The sequence below is a fragment of the Anas platyrhynchos genome, chromosome 18 (assembly GCF_047663525.1).
Source record: "Anas platyrhynchos isolate ZD024472 breed Pekin duck chromosome 18, IASCAAS_PekinDuck_T2T, whole genome shotgun sequence".
NCBI classification, from domain to species: domain Eukaryota; kingdom Metazoa; phylum Chordata; class Aves; order Anseriformes; family Anatidae; genus Anas; species Anas platyrhynchos.
This window is the reverse complement of record NC_092604.1, coordinates 6,885,086-6,905,453: the sequence shown is the minus strand read 5'-3', so window position 1 is coordinate 6,905,453 and position 20,368 is coordinate 6,885,086. Positions and strand designations below refer to the sequence as shown.

At 50.3% G+C, this 20,368-nt stretch overlaps 1 long non-coding RNA gene across 1 annotated transcript; it reads right to left on the bottom strand.

Annotated features, from left to right (window-relative positions):
* Positions 1-12,769: 12,769 nt before the first annotated feature.
* LOC119713107 (uncharacterized) lies at positions 12,770-19,278 on the bottom strand. The gene is made up of 2 exons (XR_005260024.2): positions 18,905-19,278; positions 12,770-16,949 (listed from the first exon to the last, which is right to left on the bottom strand). It is a non-coding gene; the product is annotated as an uncharacterized lncRNA (long non-coding RNA).
* Between the last annotated feature and the right edge of the window lie 1,090 nt (positions 19,279-20,368).

Below are 20,368 nucleotides of genomic sequence, written 5' to 3'. Positions count from 1 at the left end.
TGCTCCAAAAAAAGCTGTTGCGAGACAAATACCTCTCCCAGGACGACTGAAGTAGGTCACATCAGGCGGTGCTCAGGAGCTCCTGTCTGACACCTCCCCGTCAGCCGCACGCACCGCTCACCCTCCTCCTCCTCTCCTCCTCCCTCTCTCCCCCATCTCCTCTCCTCCTCCTCTGCCAAAGGTCCGTGAAAAGGGAGCTCCGCGAGGGGGAAACATCTCAAGCAGAAGCCATGCTGTGCTTTGGCAGCTGGAAGAATCACTGCTAACACGGCCTATGCGTGCAGACAACAGCTGAGGCCGGCACAGAAGCATCGGATGGGCGAAACCGTGATGGGGTTGGACAGAGGGAAGCCGTCCTGTGCGGGGATGGAGCCCCGCGGGCCCTGCAGGGAGCGGGACCATAAAATAAGGACTACAGTAAAAGGTCAAGCATCATTTAAGTGACAGGCACCAGGCAGTGGAACGGCCTGAGGGCTGTGGTTGCTGCTCCCCAGACCTGCTGGACAGAGGAGGGACCTCTGCTGTGCAGCTCTGGCATCGCCTCCCCACCACCTGCAATGCTCCGTGCATCCTCCTGGTGTGACCCCAGCCCATGGGACAGAAAAAACAGCACCTGATGGGACAGAGAACCATGAGCTCAGCTCACATGATCAGATAATAAACTCTAAATATCAGACATTAAAGTAGCCAGGACATCAAGCTGTAGTTGGCAAAAGCCTTTTGGCTGGAAAAAGGCAACAGGAGGTTATTTGTTTTTGCTCTTTGCTGGGTTCTCAATGTGAGAGCCTCCCTCTGCCCCCTGCGAGCTCATCGAGGCTCATCGTTACTGCACTTAAAGGGCTCACGCAGAGCAAAGCCAGAGCCAGCAGCTGCCAGCAAACGCCCTCATCCTCACAGCCACTCTCTGGTCACACAAGGGGACGAGGACCTCAGGGCCACCCGCCCACAGCAGGACCGCCCGCAGCTGACACCCACCAGCACCAAGGGGTCAAGCACCCAAGCAAATGGAGCCCGGATTGTAGCAACGAGGAACAAAATGAGCTCTCTGGTGTAAGGCTGCCTGAGCTTTGGAGGAATTTGGGGCTGGATGTTTAGGGAGCTTCTGTCTCTCGCAGATGAGCTGCGCGGAGTGCCAAATGTATGTCCTCTCGGAGGAAAAATGAGTTTTGTTTCTGGTACAAACCTACAGGACTTGCTTCGGTTTTACAGATTTCCTTTCTAACTGGAAGTACTTTAGAAGAAAAGAAATTGCATCAAAAGAAATCTAAAAAAAAAAAAAATCCTCTGAAAGTGTTTGGATCTGGCTGACCCATCGAGGAGTGGCTCAGGGTAAGGAAAGGATGCCGGACGCTCCTTCTGCTGCAAGCTGCTCTGGTTAGCTCTGAGTGAGATGCCCCCTGCCACCCGTGCCCTCCACGCAGTCATCCTCAGAGCTCTGCGGGTTCAGCTGAAGACACCTGATGCCAGAGCAGATCTCCTTCTGCTAGGAGGAAAAGAGTTTTGTGCCCTGGACTGTTTCCATAAGTGTAATTGGATTGAAATTCAGAAGAGCAGTAACAAAACAGAGAGAAGATATAAGGAGTCTTTCCCAAGGTGTTCCAAGTGACTCTGTGGGTATCAGCGGCAGCTTTTCTGGGAGCAGACCGAGCTTCCATCCAAGAAGGAACAGTGGATGGAGTTTCTGCTTTCCCAGCATCCCCATTCCCTAGACTCTCTGGGGTAGGGACTGACCTGCCCTTGTCTCGGAGGCTTCTCTTTCCGTCCCAGCCCCAGGCAGCAGAGCTGTGCCCAGCAGCCACAACCCCTGCAAGCCGGCAGCGTCCTCGTCTGAATTAATGATGCAGGGCAGGCTCGCTGGGAAAGGGAGGAAAGTTTGGTCTCAGACTCCAGCTACGAAGAAGTTTGCAGACACATCTGATGTCACTACAGGACGTGAACTGCAGATTCACCTGAAACTTTAGCATTCTTGCCAGATGTCTGCAAGGATTTTTCTGTCACTGGGGGAACATAAAACCCTCTCCTCGCTGTATCCAGGCATTGCAGACTCGCTTTCTGAGCTCTCTTTTCTAGGAGGATGAGGACACTGATGGGTATTACAGGTTGCTTTTCGGTGCCAGGGGTCTGAACAAAGGCCAGGATGGGGAAAAAAAAAAACCTCAGCCACATCCCCAAATGAGAAATACGCCTGGCTCCAGCTCTGAGCTGTGCTGCTCAGGCTTGTCCGTGTCACCGAGGATAATCAGACAAGTAGCTCGTTGGAATCCTAATCCAGAAAAACCGAGAGCCTGAGCTAATGGCTAAATAATCCCCACATTAAAACCTTCCACAGAGCTAAACGAGAGAGCTCGGCTTCCAAATGCCTCCAATTAAATGAACCATTGGGGTCAGCGCCCGGGGTGAAGGCGGTGAGGGAAGCAGGCGGGGAGCCCCGGGGACGAGCAGCATTTCCAGGGCAGCAGTCCTGAGCCCGTCCCTATGGTCTCTGGCAGGGTGAAGCGCTGTCACAGCAGCAGTGAGACGTGCTCTTTAGTGCTTCGTTTTTATCTCTGTGCATCTGTTTTCATTAGGACAGGGACGGCTGCTTGATGACAGCCTGGGATGGATGGAAGGGGTGGGTTGTTTGCTTCTTTTTCTTCTTTGCCTACCTCCTCCCGCCACCTCGGAGCAGAGGGTGATCTGTGTGCAGGCTGAAATCAAAGCCACGTAACGACGAAGTCTGGGGCTGAAGCCCATGGACATCAGCGTTGCCTTAATGAAATTTCTGTGCCTGAAACACATTAGTAGGCAAGAGCTGAGATGAGAGAAAGATGAGGCTGCTGAAGAGCTGGCAGGGCTGGGATGGCAGAGCGCAAGGCGAGGGAACAAGGGGAAAAAGGAGATGGATGCCCGAGGAGGAGCTGCTCTGGTGGAGCTAAATCCTGCCCCCCTCCGATGCCAGCCCTCTGCAGACCTGCTGAGCCGCTCCACGCTCCCAAAACCTTCCTGTCCCTGCACCCACAGCTGGCAGGGGCCGAGCTCGTGTGGCCACAAAGGCAGCAATAACCCGCTGGTCATTTTGTCAAACAAATGGCCCACGGCTCACAGTTCTGCAGAGGTTCAGATTCTCTCGAAGGGGAGGCTGGTGGACTTATTTCCTTGATTTCTGTTCTGATTTTGTTCCATTTTTTGGCTCTCTACAGAAGGACAGGGGAGAGCACAAAGCTGAGAAATCCATGCACTACAAATAAAACTTCACTATTTGGGGGCCCCAGCTGGCAGCTCTTCCCTGAAAAAGCTTTTTTTCCCCGTATTTTCAGTTTCTCTGAACACCGGCATCTTAAAAAAAAAACACTAACTTTCAGATCTATTGCTTTAAGGCAAATGTGAATAATCATCAATACCATTGCAGGGCTGGCTGTATTTCTCTTTAATTCCAGTAAGATTTTGCTCTGTCTCCCCGAAGACGCACGTTTGACTTTTCTGCTGTGCCCTTTCCGTGGCGTTACAGCCCGCGCTCATGTCTGCCTCCTGAACGGCTTTGTCAGGAGCTCGTTCCTCCTCAAACCTTGTTAGCAATAATAAAGACAAAATAAGTTATAAATACGTTTGTGGTTTCCTTTTTGCTGAGTCGTAATTTGACTAACAAATTAAATTAATTTAATTCACAAACTAATTATTATTCGGTTAGAAGTAGATTGGAGAAAGTTTAGCTGGAAATGGACTTTTCAGGGAAAGAAAGAGACAGCAGCTCTTGGAAACAGCCTAAACGTGGGAAATGGGATGAGTGACATTTTGAAAATCCTCTCTCATTAACCGGCTTTGGCTTTCAGCATGTGTCATTTTTATCCCGATTTGTAAAGCTAATATTGCTTTCCATCACATATGTTGGGTAGACAAATCCGCGGAACTAGAAAATGTTGGTGATGGAGCTATAAAAGCAGACAGATCTCCCCAGGAAGATAAGGGACCATTTTCTGAGCTGGAGTTCTGGCTGGTGTTACTTTCTCCTCCGATTTCCAAAGCCATATCCAGGAGAACAAGGCTCCTGGTGCCGTTACGAGCTGTATGGATGTCCTGTGATCTAAATGGAGAGCGTGCTTTGGTACTACTCCATTTTCATTTGTTAATTGACTCCCCTCTCGCTTAAGGTAGGAACTGGGAGCAGTTCTGATACATGGATCCCACAGTCCTCTGTTTCGGTGCAGCTTCTGTGAAATAACTGCAAATTCCTCACAGCTCGGGCAGCGGCACTGCACCAGGTAGCGGGGAGCTCGAAAGTGGGACTCCCTTCCTCTCGGCCAGGGAACAATGTGGTGTTCAGCTCAATGCCCACCTGACATAAAGAGAGTAAGTGGCACATGGGGCATGGACCTGAATCCACAACCTCCTTTCCCTGCATGATTCAGAGAAATCCGGTCCTTGCGAGGCTCGCTGGAGCCCCTGCCCCCTGCACACCTGCAGCAGGGAGCAAGGAGAGCACGTTACCTTGGAGCACATTTGCACAGCATGGGGATAACACCTTCAGGAGAAAGGAGGGAGCCTTGTGCAGTTCTTGGAAGAAAAGCCCCTCGGGAGTGGTCTCGGGACTTTCCATAAACTCAATCAGAGATGCCTGGCTTTTAGCATTCATCCCAGGTTTCCTCTTTTAGCAGTGAGATTTTAGATCCACCTCCTAATGCGTGTACTTTCCTTCAGGTGCTTAAAAGGAAGGCAAAGCTGTGCCTAACTACGTCCTTTATTGGATCTGGCCCTCAAAAAAGCAGAAGGTGTTGGCAAACTCTGCTGCAAATCCATATGGTTGCTTTGTGGCTCCCTCTGCTCTTTAAAGGGGAAGGAAGACGTGTTCCCACTCTCATCCAGACAGGCTTTGCTGCCAGGCTCTCATCTTCCAAATTATCACCCCTACAAAGAGGCAAAAAGACCTTTAACAAGCGCTGGCTTGTCCCCTCCGCTGGTTCTCCAGCCAGGGCTGCTTCTTCCATGCCGGAGCTGCCTTTCTGCATCTCTCTGCCCCTCCGAGCATTCTCCTTCTGTTTCTTGCTCAGTCCTCTCCCTCTCCTTAACCGCCTCTCCCCCACCTCTCCCCTCTCTCTACTCCTTCCCCAACACATTTCACCCTTCTCGGCGATCCCTGCGGGCACCCAGCACACCGAGCAGGAAGGAGTGTTGCTGGAGGTGGACAGAGAGCCGGCTCCGCTCCGGCTCGCAGCCTGGGCACTGCTCAAAGCTGGATGTCTCCAGCTCAGCCAGGTGTGGACGCCCTAAGGACACACAAGTACGCATGGGCACAACTCAATCTATCCATGCACGCTCCCTGTCCCCCCCAGAGCTCTGTGCTTGCGTAGCTGGGGAGGGGAACAGCAACGCCCAGGCACAAACCCTGTCTGCTCTTCAACCTCGAGGCTTGTGGCGGGCATTCTGCTCCATCCCTCCCTCACCAATCAATTCCTTACATAAGCTAAAGTTTTGGACAAGTTCTGCTTTATGTTTTACCACTCTGTGTTGTTCTGGTTCCACCAAAGGCCGACGCAGCCATACTGCATGGGAAATGACATTTTCACCCTTGCTGTGCACATTCCCAACGCCAGTTTACCACAGGTCTCAAACAAAAGTCTCACTTTCCGTAAGTCTCAAAATAATAGTAAAAAATGAGTAATAATAACACCAACAAATCCCTCTCTAAAGTATTTTCCAGAAACACAAGCAGTTTCTCATTACTTCCCCCAACAACTGTGTAGGACTGACGGAGGGGTGAGGCAGTGCTTTGGCTCCCTGCGGAATGCCCGATGGCAGTGGAAGAGGTGCTGGGGAAAGGCCGGAGGTTCCTGCACGAAGCAGGCAGCCTCACGTCAATCCTCAGCCCTGCTCTCCAACAGAAAGGAGCCACCGCAGCCCTGGAGCTCGGATCATGCTCTGCTCTGAGCGGCCACCAGCACCAACCTGCCTGCAAGGCTGTGAAATCACTGAAGAAAAAGGGAGAGCCGCTTGCCTGCAAACACCTTCCCCGCATCCCTTGAAGCCTGGATGAAGGTGGAAGAGCTTCAGAAGGCGCCATCTGGCTGGTGAGTGATCTGGCACCGGGCACAGCCTTGGCTCCTGCTGGAGCCGGCATTTCAGCTCAGCAGAGATGTGGGCAAAGGCTCCGGCATCGCCTCCGCCCTGCTCCTACCTGAGCGCTGCACCGAGCGTGGGGCCGCTGCCTCCCCCAGCTCCTCCATCGGTCCCCGGGAAGGGTTTGGTCCCCAGCTGGCTTCTGTCCCTGAGCTCCCAGGTCATGAGAGGCTGTGATCTGTCACCAATCACCGCTGCCTGCTGCGGGCCCCCAGGGCTCATCAGGGCTGAGGACCTTCTCTGCATCTTGCGGGGTCCCTCTCCTCTCTCTACGCATAAACGGATTAATATGGGAGAAACAGACATTGGGAAAAATGCCTCTATCCTTACTGCTGGATTTTGTTTTCAGGTCGGTCTTTAAAGTTCCCTTGCAGCTTTCCAGCGTTCGTTTTGATTTCCTGTTGGTTTTCATCATGATGAAGCTGCAATTTGAAACAAGGCAAACAAACCAAACAACTCTCAAGTGGGGCTTTTCTTGGTTTCTTTTTTTTTTCACTCAAAGCTGCCGCAATATTTAGAGTTGCTAAAATGAGGAAAAATTGCCCTTTTTTTTTTGTTGTTATTTCTCGCAGAAAGCCTGTTTCAAAGAATCAGCACTTTCTGATGAAAAATGCTTCGTTGAAAATGTCCCGACCAGCAGGATTACTGAACACTGTCCCCCTGCTCCCCGATGCTTCCCCTCCTCGGCAAGTCCCTCTTGCCCCAAAACACTGGCCAGGGGCACCAGCCTGGATCTGTTCTCCCCTCCCAGCATAGCACCACAGACGTCAGACTCATAGATCATCACAACGAACAAGGCCCAAAGAACCTGAAGGATTTCCAACCCCAAATCAAAGACGGAAAGTCATCCACGTGACATTGCAACAAGGCCTGAATAACCCAGACAGATGGGCACTGCCGGAGCACTAAGCCGTGGCACCATTTCCACTTGTCCCCTGCCCCACACATCAGTTTTACGCTACACATCACCACCAGCTCTGCTCGGGGAGGAGGCACAGTGCCCCAAAGCCCAGCAGCAGTGGGGCAGAGCCTCCACTGCTCCCTTCTGCCCACAGCCCAGCCTCATTCCTCTGGGGTGGGACAGCACACACACGCCTCCTCCAGCTCTGGCACGAGCACAGACACAATCAGGCGTCTCAAAACCTGACCTCGGAGACACGAGGGCCACTCCAGCACTCAGCAGCCAGACAGCAGCACGGCACAGATACACTGGAGAAGCTTCGAGCTCTGGGTTTGGGCCCTCAGCTAACCACGGGAGGCCAGGGCGGCCGAACTGTGACCTTCCCAAAGGAGCACCCGATCCCGCTGCCCGTTTCAAAGCGTTGTCGTGCTGAAAAGAACAGCACCAAACCCTTGAAACAGCCTCGCTTCCCTGCCTAGGCCTGGCTGCACGTGACGAGGAGGCTGGCAGAAGATGGAGCCGATCTGCGAAATGAGCATCTCCATGGAGATAAGCCGAGAGCGCGCCGAGGTCAGCGCGGAGCGGCGGGAGCAGCCGAGGAGTTCTTCAAACTTCATTTCCTTCCCCGGCAAGCACTTGATGGAGATTTGTTGAACGTGACACCTGGCTGCCTCGCGTTGCCGACTCCAATGAGGAGACAAAAGAGGAAGCTAATTGTTTCCAATGCATTCACGTTTAATACGGCGCATTTTTAATTAGGGCTGGGAAGGGGAAGGGAATCAATTACCTCTTGCAGAGGCAGACGCCGGTGGCAGGTGACGCCATGCGGAGCAGAGGAATGGCACGGGATGCTGTGCTCCCTGACGAGGGCAGGGCCATGCCCTAAACACTCCTGGTGGCCCCAAGGGAGTTTGTCCCAAAGAGGCACAGGGACATCATCCCAGAGGGCAGAGGCAGGAGAAAATGATGTTGAACCACCCCACTTTGGAGGCATCCGTGTGCCTGAGCATCTTTATAACCCCCGGGAGTGTTTGCTCTCCAGGACTGGAGGCAGGGAGAGGCCCCTGGGATACACCAGGAGCATCCTTACCCACAGCTCCAGTGAGATCTGGCCCCCTTGAAACACCCCATTCTTTATGGAGCAGCATTAAAGCCCAAAATCTACTGCTTGATGGGTGCTGGGTGCCCTGTTCTGGGGGAGAGGGAAAGAAGGGCACCCCCACGGCTTAGATCCTGATCTCTGGAGACTTCAGTGCTGGGAACACCAACCCAGGGAGCTGGCACCGGAGGGACACCAGAGAGCAACCCAGCAAGCCCAGAGACCCCATGGAAGCAGCAAACCCCCATCGTGTCCTGCGGACACACAGCAAGAAGCTGCTATGGCTACAGGCTTGTGTTCAGACCGATCTGCTCAGGTCTCCAAGGAGCTCAATTTCAGGCTTTTAATGAGAATTGTGTTTCCTAAAGGAAGAAGCCAAACTCCTTCAGCCCAGAGTAATGCACTGCAACAGCAGACAGGTCTCGGGATCCCGCAATCTCAGTACTCTGCTTTCAAGGTTTGCCAGGCAAAAAAAAAATCAGTCTTTTTCCTGTCTTGCAGCAGGACACATTGGGATACACTGAATTTATTCCCTTTGGTTATGAGTGACTTCAGGGCTATTGCAGAAGTCTATAGGACAGAGATTTCCCTGCAAGACCGCTAAAAGGATCAACAGCCCCACCTGAGAGACCCTACAGCATCTGAAACCTCCGCATGGGGCTGGCAGAATCAGCAGAGGACCAGGAGGAGGCTGGCGGCCTGGCAGCTAGCTGGGATACTCGACACTTTCTCAAAGCATAGCAGTACCTCTCTGCAGACAACTGAAAGCAGTCGGTGTTTGACAAGCTTAGCATGTGTCTGCTGCAAGCTCTAGCTCAGCTGGAACAGAAGACAAGGCCTCCAAGCCGTACAGTGGCATGCTTCAGCAAGCCTGGGGATACAAATTAGCTTCTGAAAATAATGCAGGATGCTTTGATTGTGAGGCTGCAGCGAACTTAGTGAGAGGCATCACAAAGCCAGGAAGAGCGAAACGCAAACAGGAGCCATTAAAATGAAATGGTGTGCACAGAGGGAGTGCTGCAGAAATAAACCCAGTGGTGGAATTCACCTTACACGTGTACGACTGAGAGCAGGGCTTTATTGCCTGGAAGAATGCATTTTTCCCCTTTGCCTTCTTCTCTCTCTGTCTATCCCACTCCTTCACATTTTCTCAATGAATCGCTGGAAGATGCTGTTTATGGACAAAATGGAGCATGCTTCATGAAAGATTTATTAATCGGAACTGCCAAATTCATAATTACTTTCTGGGCACTGAAATTGTTTGGCCTTATCAAATAAATGAGAATAACCACTGATTATTGTTTTTGGAGAAAGTAGTAGCTGGTAATAAGGAAGAAACATGCACATATGAGAAAGAGAAAGATAATATAAATGGACATAGATGTGTTCATATAGTTGTCTGAGTGGTCAAATGACTCATCTGTCCTAAAAAGAAACACAATTTCCATATTACGAGGCACTGAACCAAGACACCAAGTGCTTTCACTCTAACAGATAGATGGACTTCATTTGTTTCCCCGATCCTCTTCTGTCCCTGCACAGGTTTATGGCTCAGAAGCCATTGGCTTTTCCCTTTGTTGTTTGAAGTTTAAATAGGAGAACCTTTATTCCATGGAAATTAGTGGTGTTTAATGCCAGCAAACTTGAAAAAAAACTTTAATTTTTGAACTTCTTCCTCCTCTAGCCATAGACTCGGTGGCCACATCTGACGCATAGATGCAACCCTACAGCAAGTTTTTTCCATGAGGGTTTAGAAACTTATTGCACTGCTAAGTCCTGAGCTTTCTGAAGTTCTCAAACACACCAGCTTCCCCTTAGAAAACTGTCACCACATGCAGGTGCCTTTATAAATACAAAATCTAGGAAAACTTGGCGACAGGCACAGGACAGCCAGCCTGGAGTGAAAAAAACTATCACAGACTCCAAAAAAAAAATCAATCTGCTTGTGCCCACCTGCTTTTAAAGCACGGAAAAGCACCCCTGTCTCTGTGGACGTGACTTCAGGTGCTCTGGGAAATTTTTCCAGGACTTGCCTGAAGTGGCACCGTGGTTCCAAGGCAATGCTGGCTCCCCATGGTCCTGCCCGAGCCCTGCTGCACTCGAGTGAGGGTGGGAGCAGCGCTGAGCTCTCCTCCAGGCGGCTGTCTCAGGGACTCCTCTCTTGCCCTCTTCCCAGGTTTTACAGATTTTCTCCTCCTCTCCTCCCGTAATGATTTATGGGGGGGAAAAAGTATAATTCTGAAATGAATAATTGATATTCTTTCAAAGCTATCTCCTTTACTCTACTTGTTCTCTTAATTTACTTGGTTTATACCAACTGATGACAGAAGCCTATTGTTTTGCTGAAACATTAACTTCGCAAAGTCATTCCGCTCCCATCTGCAGCACTAAAATTAATGATTCCCTCTGCAACATCTGTTTAATTAACTATCGGCACCATAGAAGAGGCATCCAAATACCCCAGCGACTAAATCAGCCTCAAATTAGGGAAATACGATGTTAAATTGTATCAGAGAGAAGCAGAGATTATCCTTTTGAGCACTGACATTCATTAGCTACCAGCCACCCCATGTATCTTCATAATGAAAAAGTGTCAGCAGCGCCTCGCCGTAAAGTTTTCATTTAAGGGCTGCTGCTCCTTTAGCCACCGCGCCTGGGAAGAGGAGGGGTGAGAGACGTGAGAGAGCTTCAGCCCCTGCTCCAGCATCCAGCAATGGGGCTCTCGGCCACCCTCTAAGAGAGGGATGGGTGAAAGCAGCTTGAAGAGAGGATAGGAAAAGAGGTTTGGATCCCCTGTGATGTCTCCGCAGCACCTGGGAGCATTTAAAAGCTCCTTACAGCTCCACTGCCAATATACCCACACATCTAGTGGTGCACGGGCAACACAGAAAACAAGGGGCTGATTTAAGAGGGTTTGGGGTTGTTTTTTATTTTTAACTTCCCCCCCCCCCCCTACTTTGAACTCCCCTTTTATGTTGCCAAGGCAACAAATGCAGCGTGAAATTGCAAGGTTGCAAAATGCACCGAGTCAGCAGGCAGCCGGAAAGCAGGGCGAAGGAGAAGGAGAAGCAGGGGAGTGAGGTGGGGAGGGGAACAGGGCAGGAGCAGGCGGGGGGCATCGGCAAAACGAAGGCGTTGCAGCCTGGGCTCCCACTGCTTGGCTGGGCTTCCTGGTATGTGCCCCCAGCCAGGCTGCCTGCTGCTATCCATTCTTGCTACCTCGTCTGAACTTTCTCCAAAAAAGGCACTCTCGGGGGATTTTAGCCACTTCGTAGACAAGGAGGAAAGTGTGAGGTTGTTCGCTTTGAGGAATGAGCCTGAACTCCTGGAAGTACTGAAATAACTCTAAGCTTCTTCTCTAATGCATGAGCTCGGGTCAGGAAAGTGCATCCACTGAGTCCTCCGGGGTGAGATTTTTCAAAAGCATACCAAGCCCGAGGCTCAGTGCCCGCAAGGGCCAGACTTTCATCAGAGTTCAGTTCCCATTTAGGCAGCTAATTAATCTTTGCAAACACCTCAAAGTATCTAAACCGCATCTGCAGCCGTAACACTGCCCTGAAGAGTGGGTATGACTAAACAAAATCTTCACCCTTCGGAAACCCCTTTTCCTCTCTCGTTGGAATCGCAGCCGCTGGCTTGCTGGCAAACCATTCCTGGTCGTGGTTTGTTGGTGTAAAGAACCACGGCACGCCTCAGAGCCTGCTCGAAATCCATCCCCTCCACTTCGTCTTCAAATCCAACACATGCTCCAGCACCTTGCGGAGCTGCTTTCGGCCTCCCTCACACCTGTTCAACACGACCAGGGACGATCAGAGACAAGGCACGGGCACGTCGGGCGCATTTATAAACAGGGAATATCCCTGGAACACAAAGAGTGAAGGAGAGTGCTGTCAGCGGTCAGAAATAGCACCCTTTTCAGGAGGAAGAGAAGGTCAATCAACGTAATTACTTCTCCCCCAGGTCTGCATCACCCTCACCTTTCCCCGTGGTTCAGCACTTTGCACTCCTCTCCTCCCACCTTTTCCTCGAGATCCCTGCCACTGGTCCCAGCTGCCAGCTCCCACTCATTAATTCGGGTTTTTCAAAGGTCGGTGGCTGCCATTATGCCATTATTACCTCTTGTTTCCTAGCACAGCGACACAGCTAAAATTAGCCTTGGGTTCAGGACGGCCTGGGTCTGTGTGTCTCCGTGGAAGGCGCTCCTCACTGTTCCCTTGAGTAAACCTCCAAAGTCAAACCTCCTCCGAGTTCAGGATAACTTTGCCTAATTAACGAGGAGAATCTTTAACAGCACTACAAGTAGCTTTGATTTACTTGCTTTAAAACTTCAAAACAGCCTCATACACCCAGCTCACAAAGCCCCTGCCTCCCTGGGAAGAAGCTCCGCAGCTCCAGCAGTTGGAGGACGGCGTGGTCCCAGGCTGCAGGGTCCCTACAGCCGCGACATCCTCGCGCTCAGCACACGAGGCAGCGCAGCTGGTGGGTGCTTCCCCGGTTCCTGGCAGGACTCTACTGACAGAGCATGCAGAGAATGCACCAAACCCCATTTAAAAGTGTGACACGGAATTCAAAAGCAGCCAGGGGAATTACAACACTCCGTGGCAGGATAAGATGCTAAAGGAGCATGAAACACATGCCATGCTTAATGTGATTTTTTTTTTTTTTTTTTTTTAAGACCGTTTCCTTTCCGAGCTTGCCAAGGAATACACGGCATTGGCAGAGCACAGCCTTGGCCACGAGCAGCCATGGCAGTGGGGTGATGTGGCTGCAGAGCCAGGGACGGCACAGTTTGTGCTTCTGCCTTGCTCAGGGAGTCCTACAAACTCAGCAGAGCACACAGAAACCACTCGAAGCACAGAAAAATGAAGAAGGGAAGTGGCTCTGAGGTCCTGTTGGTGGGAAACTGGAGATTGCTTGGGCTGCACGCACAGAAGCCAGGCGGGACTGGGCTGCCTGTGTGAGGACAAGGAAGCCACTGCCACGTTGTGCTTATGATCCTACAGAGATGAGGGGAAAGGTGGCCCTGAACTGTGTAGCCGATCAGAGCTCCGAACTGATTCCCGAGACACCCGGTTCTTAGCCCATTAGAACAAAAAATACTGCACTGAGAGGAGCAGCAACGAGTCTGCCTTTGCTATTATCCTCAAGGTCTGGATTTATGTATTTATTTATTTATCAAACACTGAGCTATGACAAACAGAATGAGAAACACAGAGTACGCAGGAAGGCTCATAAAATCCCTTTCATATCTCTAATCAATCATGACTAGTGTATCTGCCATACATTTTTCCAGTTTAAAATAGAATAAAGATGTCCCCTCACATACTAATCTTTCTCCAGGCAGCCCTGCTCTTCGCATCAGCACAATGACCCAAACGGGCTGGCTGTATTAGCAGACACCAGCTCGCCTTTAATGGAGCTCAGCAGCTGGGATTAGCTACCTGTGATGCCGTTTGGGCTGTCAGGCACGACACGGAACCGCTAACACATTACAAGTTAGAGGCATCAATTCTTTCTAAGTGAAAAAGCATTTCGAATTCAAAACACTTCAAACCTAATAACAGGAAATTATCTTGATGGATCCCCTTCAACATGTAAAAAAAATAAAGAGATGAGGAGAAAGGGGCAGGCGTCCGATCAAAACAAAATCATATCAACTCTGTTTTCTCTTTCTAGTTCACAGCAAAGCAGAAATGTGGATCTGGATGTCAGGGAGGGAGAGCTGTGGAAATACAAGCCTGGCTGAGAAAGTTTGCAAACTGCTGTAACAGGAGAAAGCAACAGTCTATCTGCCATAAACCAGCAGCAGTGGTGTAACCCAGGAGGGACTTCTCCCTTACGAAGTCTGTTTGAAATGTCCCATGCAGCTCCTTTGGGTACTTTTCCTGGAATATTATAAACAAGCAGATGACAAAATTGAGAGAGAAAGAGAAAATTAATTCATAAACCACCACAGGAAGCTGAGTAAGGAGTCAGGGTTTTTTGACTTAGCTTTCATTTTCTGAAGATGCCCAGTCTGGACATCCTTAATGAAACCTGCTTTTTTTCAGATCAGAAGACACTCGGGGCTTCCTGAAAAGCAGGTCCTTTTTAAAAGCATCTTTGTTAGAGCCGGGCCTCCGAAAGCACGCACAATGTCTGAAAACATTGCCCCTATAGTCCTTGGCAGAGATCCAGGGCACCCTGTTGATAGCTAGAAAACAGGGCAGGCCTGGGAGGTGAGGAGGAAGGGTCAGAGTCCGAGTGATGAACGCTGACAAGCTGAGTCATTGATGAGTTGCATGCTATCATCTATCATTTTTAAAACTCGCCTGTCTGAAAGCTTTCGGTGGTGTCAAGCTGAGTCATTCCTGCCCATGAAAGCAAGGGCGAGGAAGGGGGACCTGCTCGCATCTCTCGGTGCCGTGGCCGGGCACTGATCCTGCTGCTGTGCTGTTTGCACCACATCTGTTTGCCCTTCTCTTTCCTGGCATGGGAATCGGCCGAGCCACCATCTGACATCCCCGAAAGCACACAGCTTCCCTGAGCTGACCAGAGTCCCTTAAGGAAACAAAAAAAGACTGAAAACAAATCGAAAACAAGAAAGGCAAACCGAAAGGCAGATTTTCCTTTTAGCACATCATCGGAGGAGGAGGGGAGAGAAGTCCCTCATGGCCAGGAACCTGCACTGCTGTTGGATTTCCAGCTCAAGTCATAAGCCCAGAGGAAAGACAGCTCTTCACCACCTGTCAGGAGGGATTGCAAACACAACAAAGTACCTTGTAGGAAAACAGCGCGGGATACTCATTGGAGGCTGCCTCATTAGGCAGACAGCATTTGCACACGCCGATGGCTGAAGGCAAAATATGACCTTAAGTTACACGATCACACCAAACACGGTGCCTTGCTTTGCGAGGAGAGAACAAGAGAGAGCGCATGTACTGCACGAGACGTGAGCGACGGGGCTTTGATGGCGACAAGATGTTACACGGCAGCCAGGGCGCCTGTCCTTGATTCCCTCCTGCTGGGCTCATAGCTCTGGGACTGCTCCCGCTGCTGGCTGAAGGCACCTGCACCAAATGTGCTCTCCTCCAAAGGGCTTTCACCCTGAGTATCTGCTGTCCCCCACTGGGGGAATGCTAGCAACAAACAGTCCAGTCTGAGGCAGCATTCGAGGTGTTGGGAATGTGATTTTTCCCCCAGAAAGGCGAAGCAGAAAGCAGCGCTGTCAGGGAAGGGAGGGAGGGGAGTGTTGTGCCGAGTGCCAAGCACCCAGTCAGCTCAAACGGCGAGAGCTCTGCATGCAGCAGCCCCGTGCTCGTGGAAGGTGACGCCTGCCTTCGCGCCGAGCGTGAGCCCCGCATACTGTTTTATTCAAAGAAGGGAGTGTGACTCCGGGGGTGTGAAAGGCTGCGCCGATGGCAAGCCGCAGAAAGATCAAGTGCAGCTCCGGGTTGTCTTTTTCCTGGTTTTCACACCCCACTTGGGTGGGCTTGGGCTTCTTCCAGCACCCCGGAAGAAACGAAAATACTGAGCTTGCCTCTCAGCTGCCCCGAGCCTTGTGTTCTTTTTGTCTGAGGAAAACAACGACACTTTTTCTATGTAAGATGAGACCTAGAGTAAGGTTTTTACACGGAAGCCACTAGATCAGACCGACTCATGGTCTCAGTTTCGCAGCGCTGCGTTTCAGTGCTCCGAGGGCTGCAGATGTGAAGTCCTCCAACATCCACACATCCCCTCCGCTTTCCCACTGAAGACTAAATGCATCTGATGCAAAAACGAGCGTAAATGAGGCTATAAATACCCAGCAGTGAATAGCAAAGTGCTAAGGAGGGCTTTGCAAAGACTTCTTTAAAGCTTTTTCATCAGTGCGTCTCTCGTTCTGGGCCTTGATGTCCTTTACATCTATTTTTTAGGCTTGGAACATAGGAAGAAAGGGTTTTAATGGGAACCGCTGGCCTCCCGCTTCTGGGAAGACAGAATCGCAGAACGGCTTGGGTTGGAGGGACCTCAGCTCATCAGGTCCCTACCCCCACCTCGTTAGGGTTGGTCCAAATGAAAGCTCGGCAGCGTGTTCCCAGGGCTCCTCGCCCTGGCGCTGAGGAAGATTTAGCACGTCCCGACATCCATTTCCTCCTCAGCTCTAATCTCAACACCCACCTACTGCATGCTAAATGAACATCCCAGTACTCTATAATGGAGACAGGAAATTAATTCCTCATAAAGGCTTTTTTTTTTTCTTTCCAAACCCTCTTATTAAGACTCCTCAGCCCTGTCAACAGCCAACTGAGCTGTTCCCAAGTCCTAACAGTGCATTTCTGCAGTCTCATTTCCTTGAGTCCCTGCCTTGATGGATTATGCCCATTAATAACCTCACAGTGGAGAAGAGCAGCTGCTGGGTGTTCGAGGCACCTTGCTGGGCTACGTAACCCTGCCCCTTGCAGCAAGGATCTCCAGGGAGAGGAGACACAAAGCAGGGCACCCCCTGACGTGTGCCTACCCTGCTCGGTCCCTCTCAGAGGGAATACTTTCAGGACAAAGCCCTCCTGCTCAAGCTGACCTCGGATTCCCGTGGGAGCCAGCACAGCGGGACCACCACCCCGAGAAGGGCAGCGTCTGAGCCAAAGACTCAGGATCGAGGCTCTCTGAGCACTTCCATCTCTCCACCACCCTCTAAGCACACGTGGCTGTGTTTCCAGGAGGCAGGTCTCGTCCAGAACAACTTGTAATAGGACTCATTCCATAGGGGGTGTCTAACAGTTACCTCCTTCCTCGACTTTCGTTATCCACCAAGTATGCAATCCCAATTATGTATTACAATATTTCTCTCCAGCTCATAGGATCTTGTAGAATAGTCATTTCCACTGGAGAAAAGATAATCTATAAATAAAATAAAATAAAAAGTTTCATGTGAGCATTAAAATGGACCAGGCTGCATCAGAATGACAGATCTGCTTTAAAACTGTGCCACTTCACCCAGCCCTCAGCTCGGCAGCATCTCGCTAGCAGAGATGATGTTAAGAGAGACGGATCCTAAAACAGCAGGCAGGATTCTTGCGAAATGAAAATTGCTCATATCCATATGATGTGGATTTGGAAGCAGCAGGGTGAGAATTTAGAGCTGGTACTGAAAGCTGGAGGGCAGCGCAAAGTAAACACACAGACTGCATCCCCCGGCTGGGGAGAAACTTTGCAAAAAATTGTCACGCCGTATCCGAAACAAAAGCACAAGGCCAATTCCAGGATCACAAACCCAGCGAAAATTTCCTGCGAACACCACGTTTGGAACTTCCCTCGGTTTTGCTCCACGTTTTCAGACTGTTATGTAACATTTAATTCCGATTTTTCACATCCCTGTGCCGCGGAACAGCAGCATAATGTGACTCTTCACAGGATCGGAAAGTTTTTCAACCAGGCCTAGCACAAATGTGCTGGAGCAAAGCGCGGTGTTGTTCCCTAGCAAATGTCTACGAAAAAAGAGTTTCTGTTTAAGCAGAGGAACAAATTAAATAGAAACCTTCTGCAGGGGCACGCTCCCCCGGGACAGCAGGTTCCTGTAAGGCTCGGGGGGTGAAACTGCCACAAGCTGTCGGTAAAATACGGGCAGCACGTCCCAGCCGCACAGAGCGGGGCTCTTCAGTCTGGCTCAGGCAGCAATTGCTGCCTGCTTCCAGCTCCTGTGACCCCAGGGAGTTATTAGCAGCGTTTTTTAAATCATCGTTAACATTCTCTGCCTTTTGTTTTTAATATATTAAGAAATTACAGCCCGAAGGAGAATGGGCTCCTGAGTCTCATGTCACTCCCTGTCTCCCCAGCCAAGTCTGCGTGTCCGTGCCAGGAAATACACCCCGTGTTTATCTCCTAATTGGTATTAAACTGTCTTTGGGAAAGAATTAATGGGCTCTTTTGGCTTTCCAAACTCTCTGTGCTTCTGTTGAGATATTTCTTTAAAATCCTGACACCTCCCCATCTTTTACCACTTCATAATACAACCGATCGCTTGGCAAGGTGGGGTCCCCACGATGCTGCGGCTTCAGCCTGTTCCTCAGGGGGACCACATCAGGGCCAAAAAAAGTCCACGAGGGAAGGTATTTTAGGAGATGAACATAGAACAACCTTTGAGGAGATGCTCAGCGGCACGACCCTCGCAACAGCAGAGAGCGGGAGCTGGAGAAAAACCCTGGGCACGGGGCAAAGCTGAAAGCATTGCCCCAGCTGCAGCCCTGCTTCCCATGAGGGCTGGGTGTGGAGTCCTCAAATAATTTAGGGTTAAACCTAAGCACCCACCCCATAGTTACAGATTCCTCATACAATTTGACCAGCAGCCCAAACAGAAATACTTTTCAATTACTCTGTGAGAGGCTGTGTCCTGGTGGCTACCTACAAGCCCCTTCCACTGTTCATCATTTACCAGGAGACCAATTCATCCACCTGGAGGCTCAGCTCGGAGCTCACATCCTGAAGACGCTGCCTGTCCAGGGACGTTGCACACATTTCAGCCACTCCTCCAAAAGCAGAGGACAATTTTTGACCTGGGTTTCCAACATATTGGAACAAGAGCGAGAATAAATATTCTCCTGCTGTTCATTCCAGGAGTTTCACTTTACACATTCTCCTTGCAGCGGACACAGCTGAGAATCCTCCTAATCTAATCAGGAGTAACAGAACTTCTGCAATAGACCTTGGGGGAAAATATCCCAAATATGTGAGAAAATAGCATGGACATCCCAGAGAGCTGTGTGTGATCAAGCTGGTGTCTTGCACACTTCCAGGACAGGTACAGGCAAAGTAAAAGTGCTGAGAGAAGGGGCCTGTGTTGCCCCCTTTGTGCTGACCTGGTGCCAAGTCCTTGCAGCGCTGTGGTCTCCAGGTGTCCAGATGTCAGGGGGAGGCACTGAGCCCCAATTCTCAAGTTCTTCTGGCTTCCAGAGGTGGCAAGATAGAGCACGCAGCACGTAGGAAAAGAGACCACACGTCTGCCTCCTTCTCCGCTATTTGCAGCAATGTTCAGATGTAGGGCGAGTTCGATTTATGTGCCTTATCTTCCTCAAACCAGATAGAATACCTCCCTCCCGTTACAAACACCGCTTAATGGATCTCTAACAGCCTTGCTTTCACAACATCAAATATACAAGAAAATAAGGGGGAGAAGGACGAAGCAAACAAACAACTCTTTATTGTTTCCAGGTGTCCCTGATTATGGTCAGAGGAAGAGGTGGAAAAGAAAGAGGGAAGAGAAAAAAAAAAAATTGTAATTGGGTCCTTGGCACAAGCTTGGCAAATATAAACTAGCAGGCAAAAAACAATGTTAAAAGAAGTTCTGAACTCCTGGAGGTGCTAAATATTCCCAGCAGCTCTGCAAACAGCCTTGCAGTTTCTTGGCAGGGTGCTTTTGCCTTCCCAAACCCTGCACTCTTGTATCGAAATGCCACAGTGGGGTTGCCCCGCACCCCCCAGGTGCTCCCACCATGCAGCAAGCAAGGTGGGAGAGCCCAAACTGGACAAAAAGATCTCAGAGTGCTTCAGGTGGTCAAAATACCTCCCCTTCACCAGGTACACAAAACTAAAGTCCTCAAATGCCCCCTCTTTTGGGGTCACACACTTTTCTGCCAGCTCAGGTGCTGTAGGGTGCTTATCACACACATCTGTACTGATCGTGGGCTCGTTCCTGCCCAGCTGTGCTGAAAGCAGCAGGCACAGGGTGCCTTCCTTCTCTCCAGCACCAAATTATCCACCTCCTACCTCCTACGATCTGCCTTGCACAGGTACCTTAACCCAGGAGATCCCAACCTCCACGCACACAGCTATATGGAAGGGGCTGGCCCAAATGACTTGGAAACATCCTTTATATTACAACACCTTCCGCTAGATTCTTTTGTCTCCTGCCTCCTCTACAGTCCTGTGTTTTGCTTCTGCCTTATTTTATAATAGTCTCCATCCTTATTGTCCTTTATGATCTTTTTTCTTCCCTGCCTGCAACAAACACTGAACTTGACAGCATTCGGTTTAGAAAATCAAGGCGACCATAAATAAGGCTCAAGACAGACCCAGAGCAGGCTCTAAACAAATGATAACTTTTACGAGGCTGGGCAGCAACTTCTCAAAACCACCTTCTGACAGGCAAATACCACTGAATGGGATGTGATCACAGGCAATGATATTTTTTAAAATGAAAAGTTCATGTTTTTAGTCAAAATCATTTTACTTCCCTTCAAGTGTAGGGGAAAAGTAGCGAAAGAAAATGGAAAATAATATAAAAAGGTGCAAAGATCTTTCTGCCCATTTCCCTTTCACTCCAA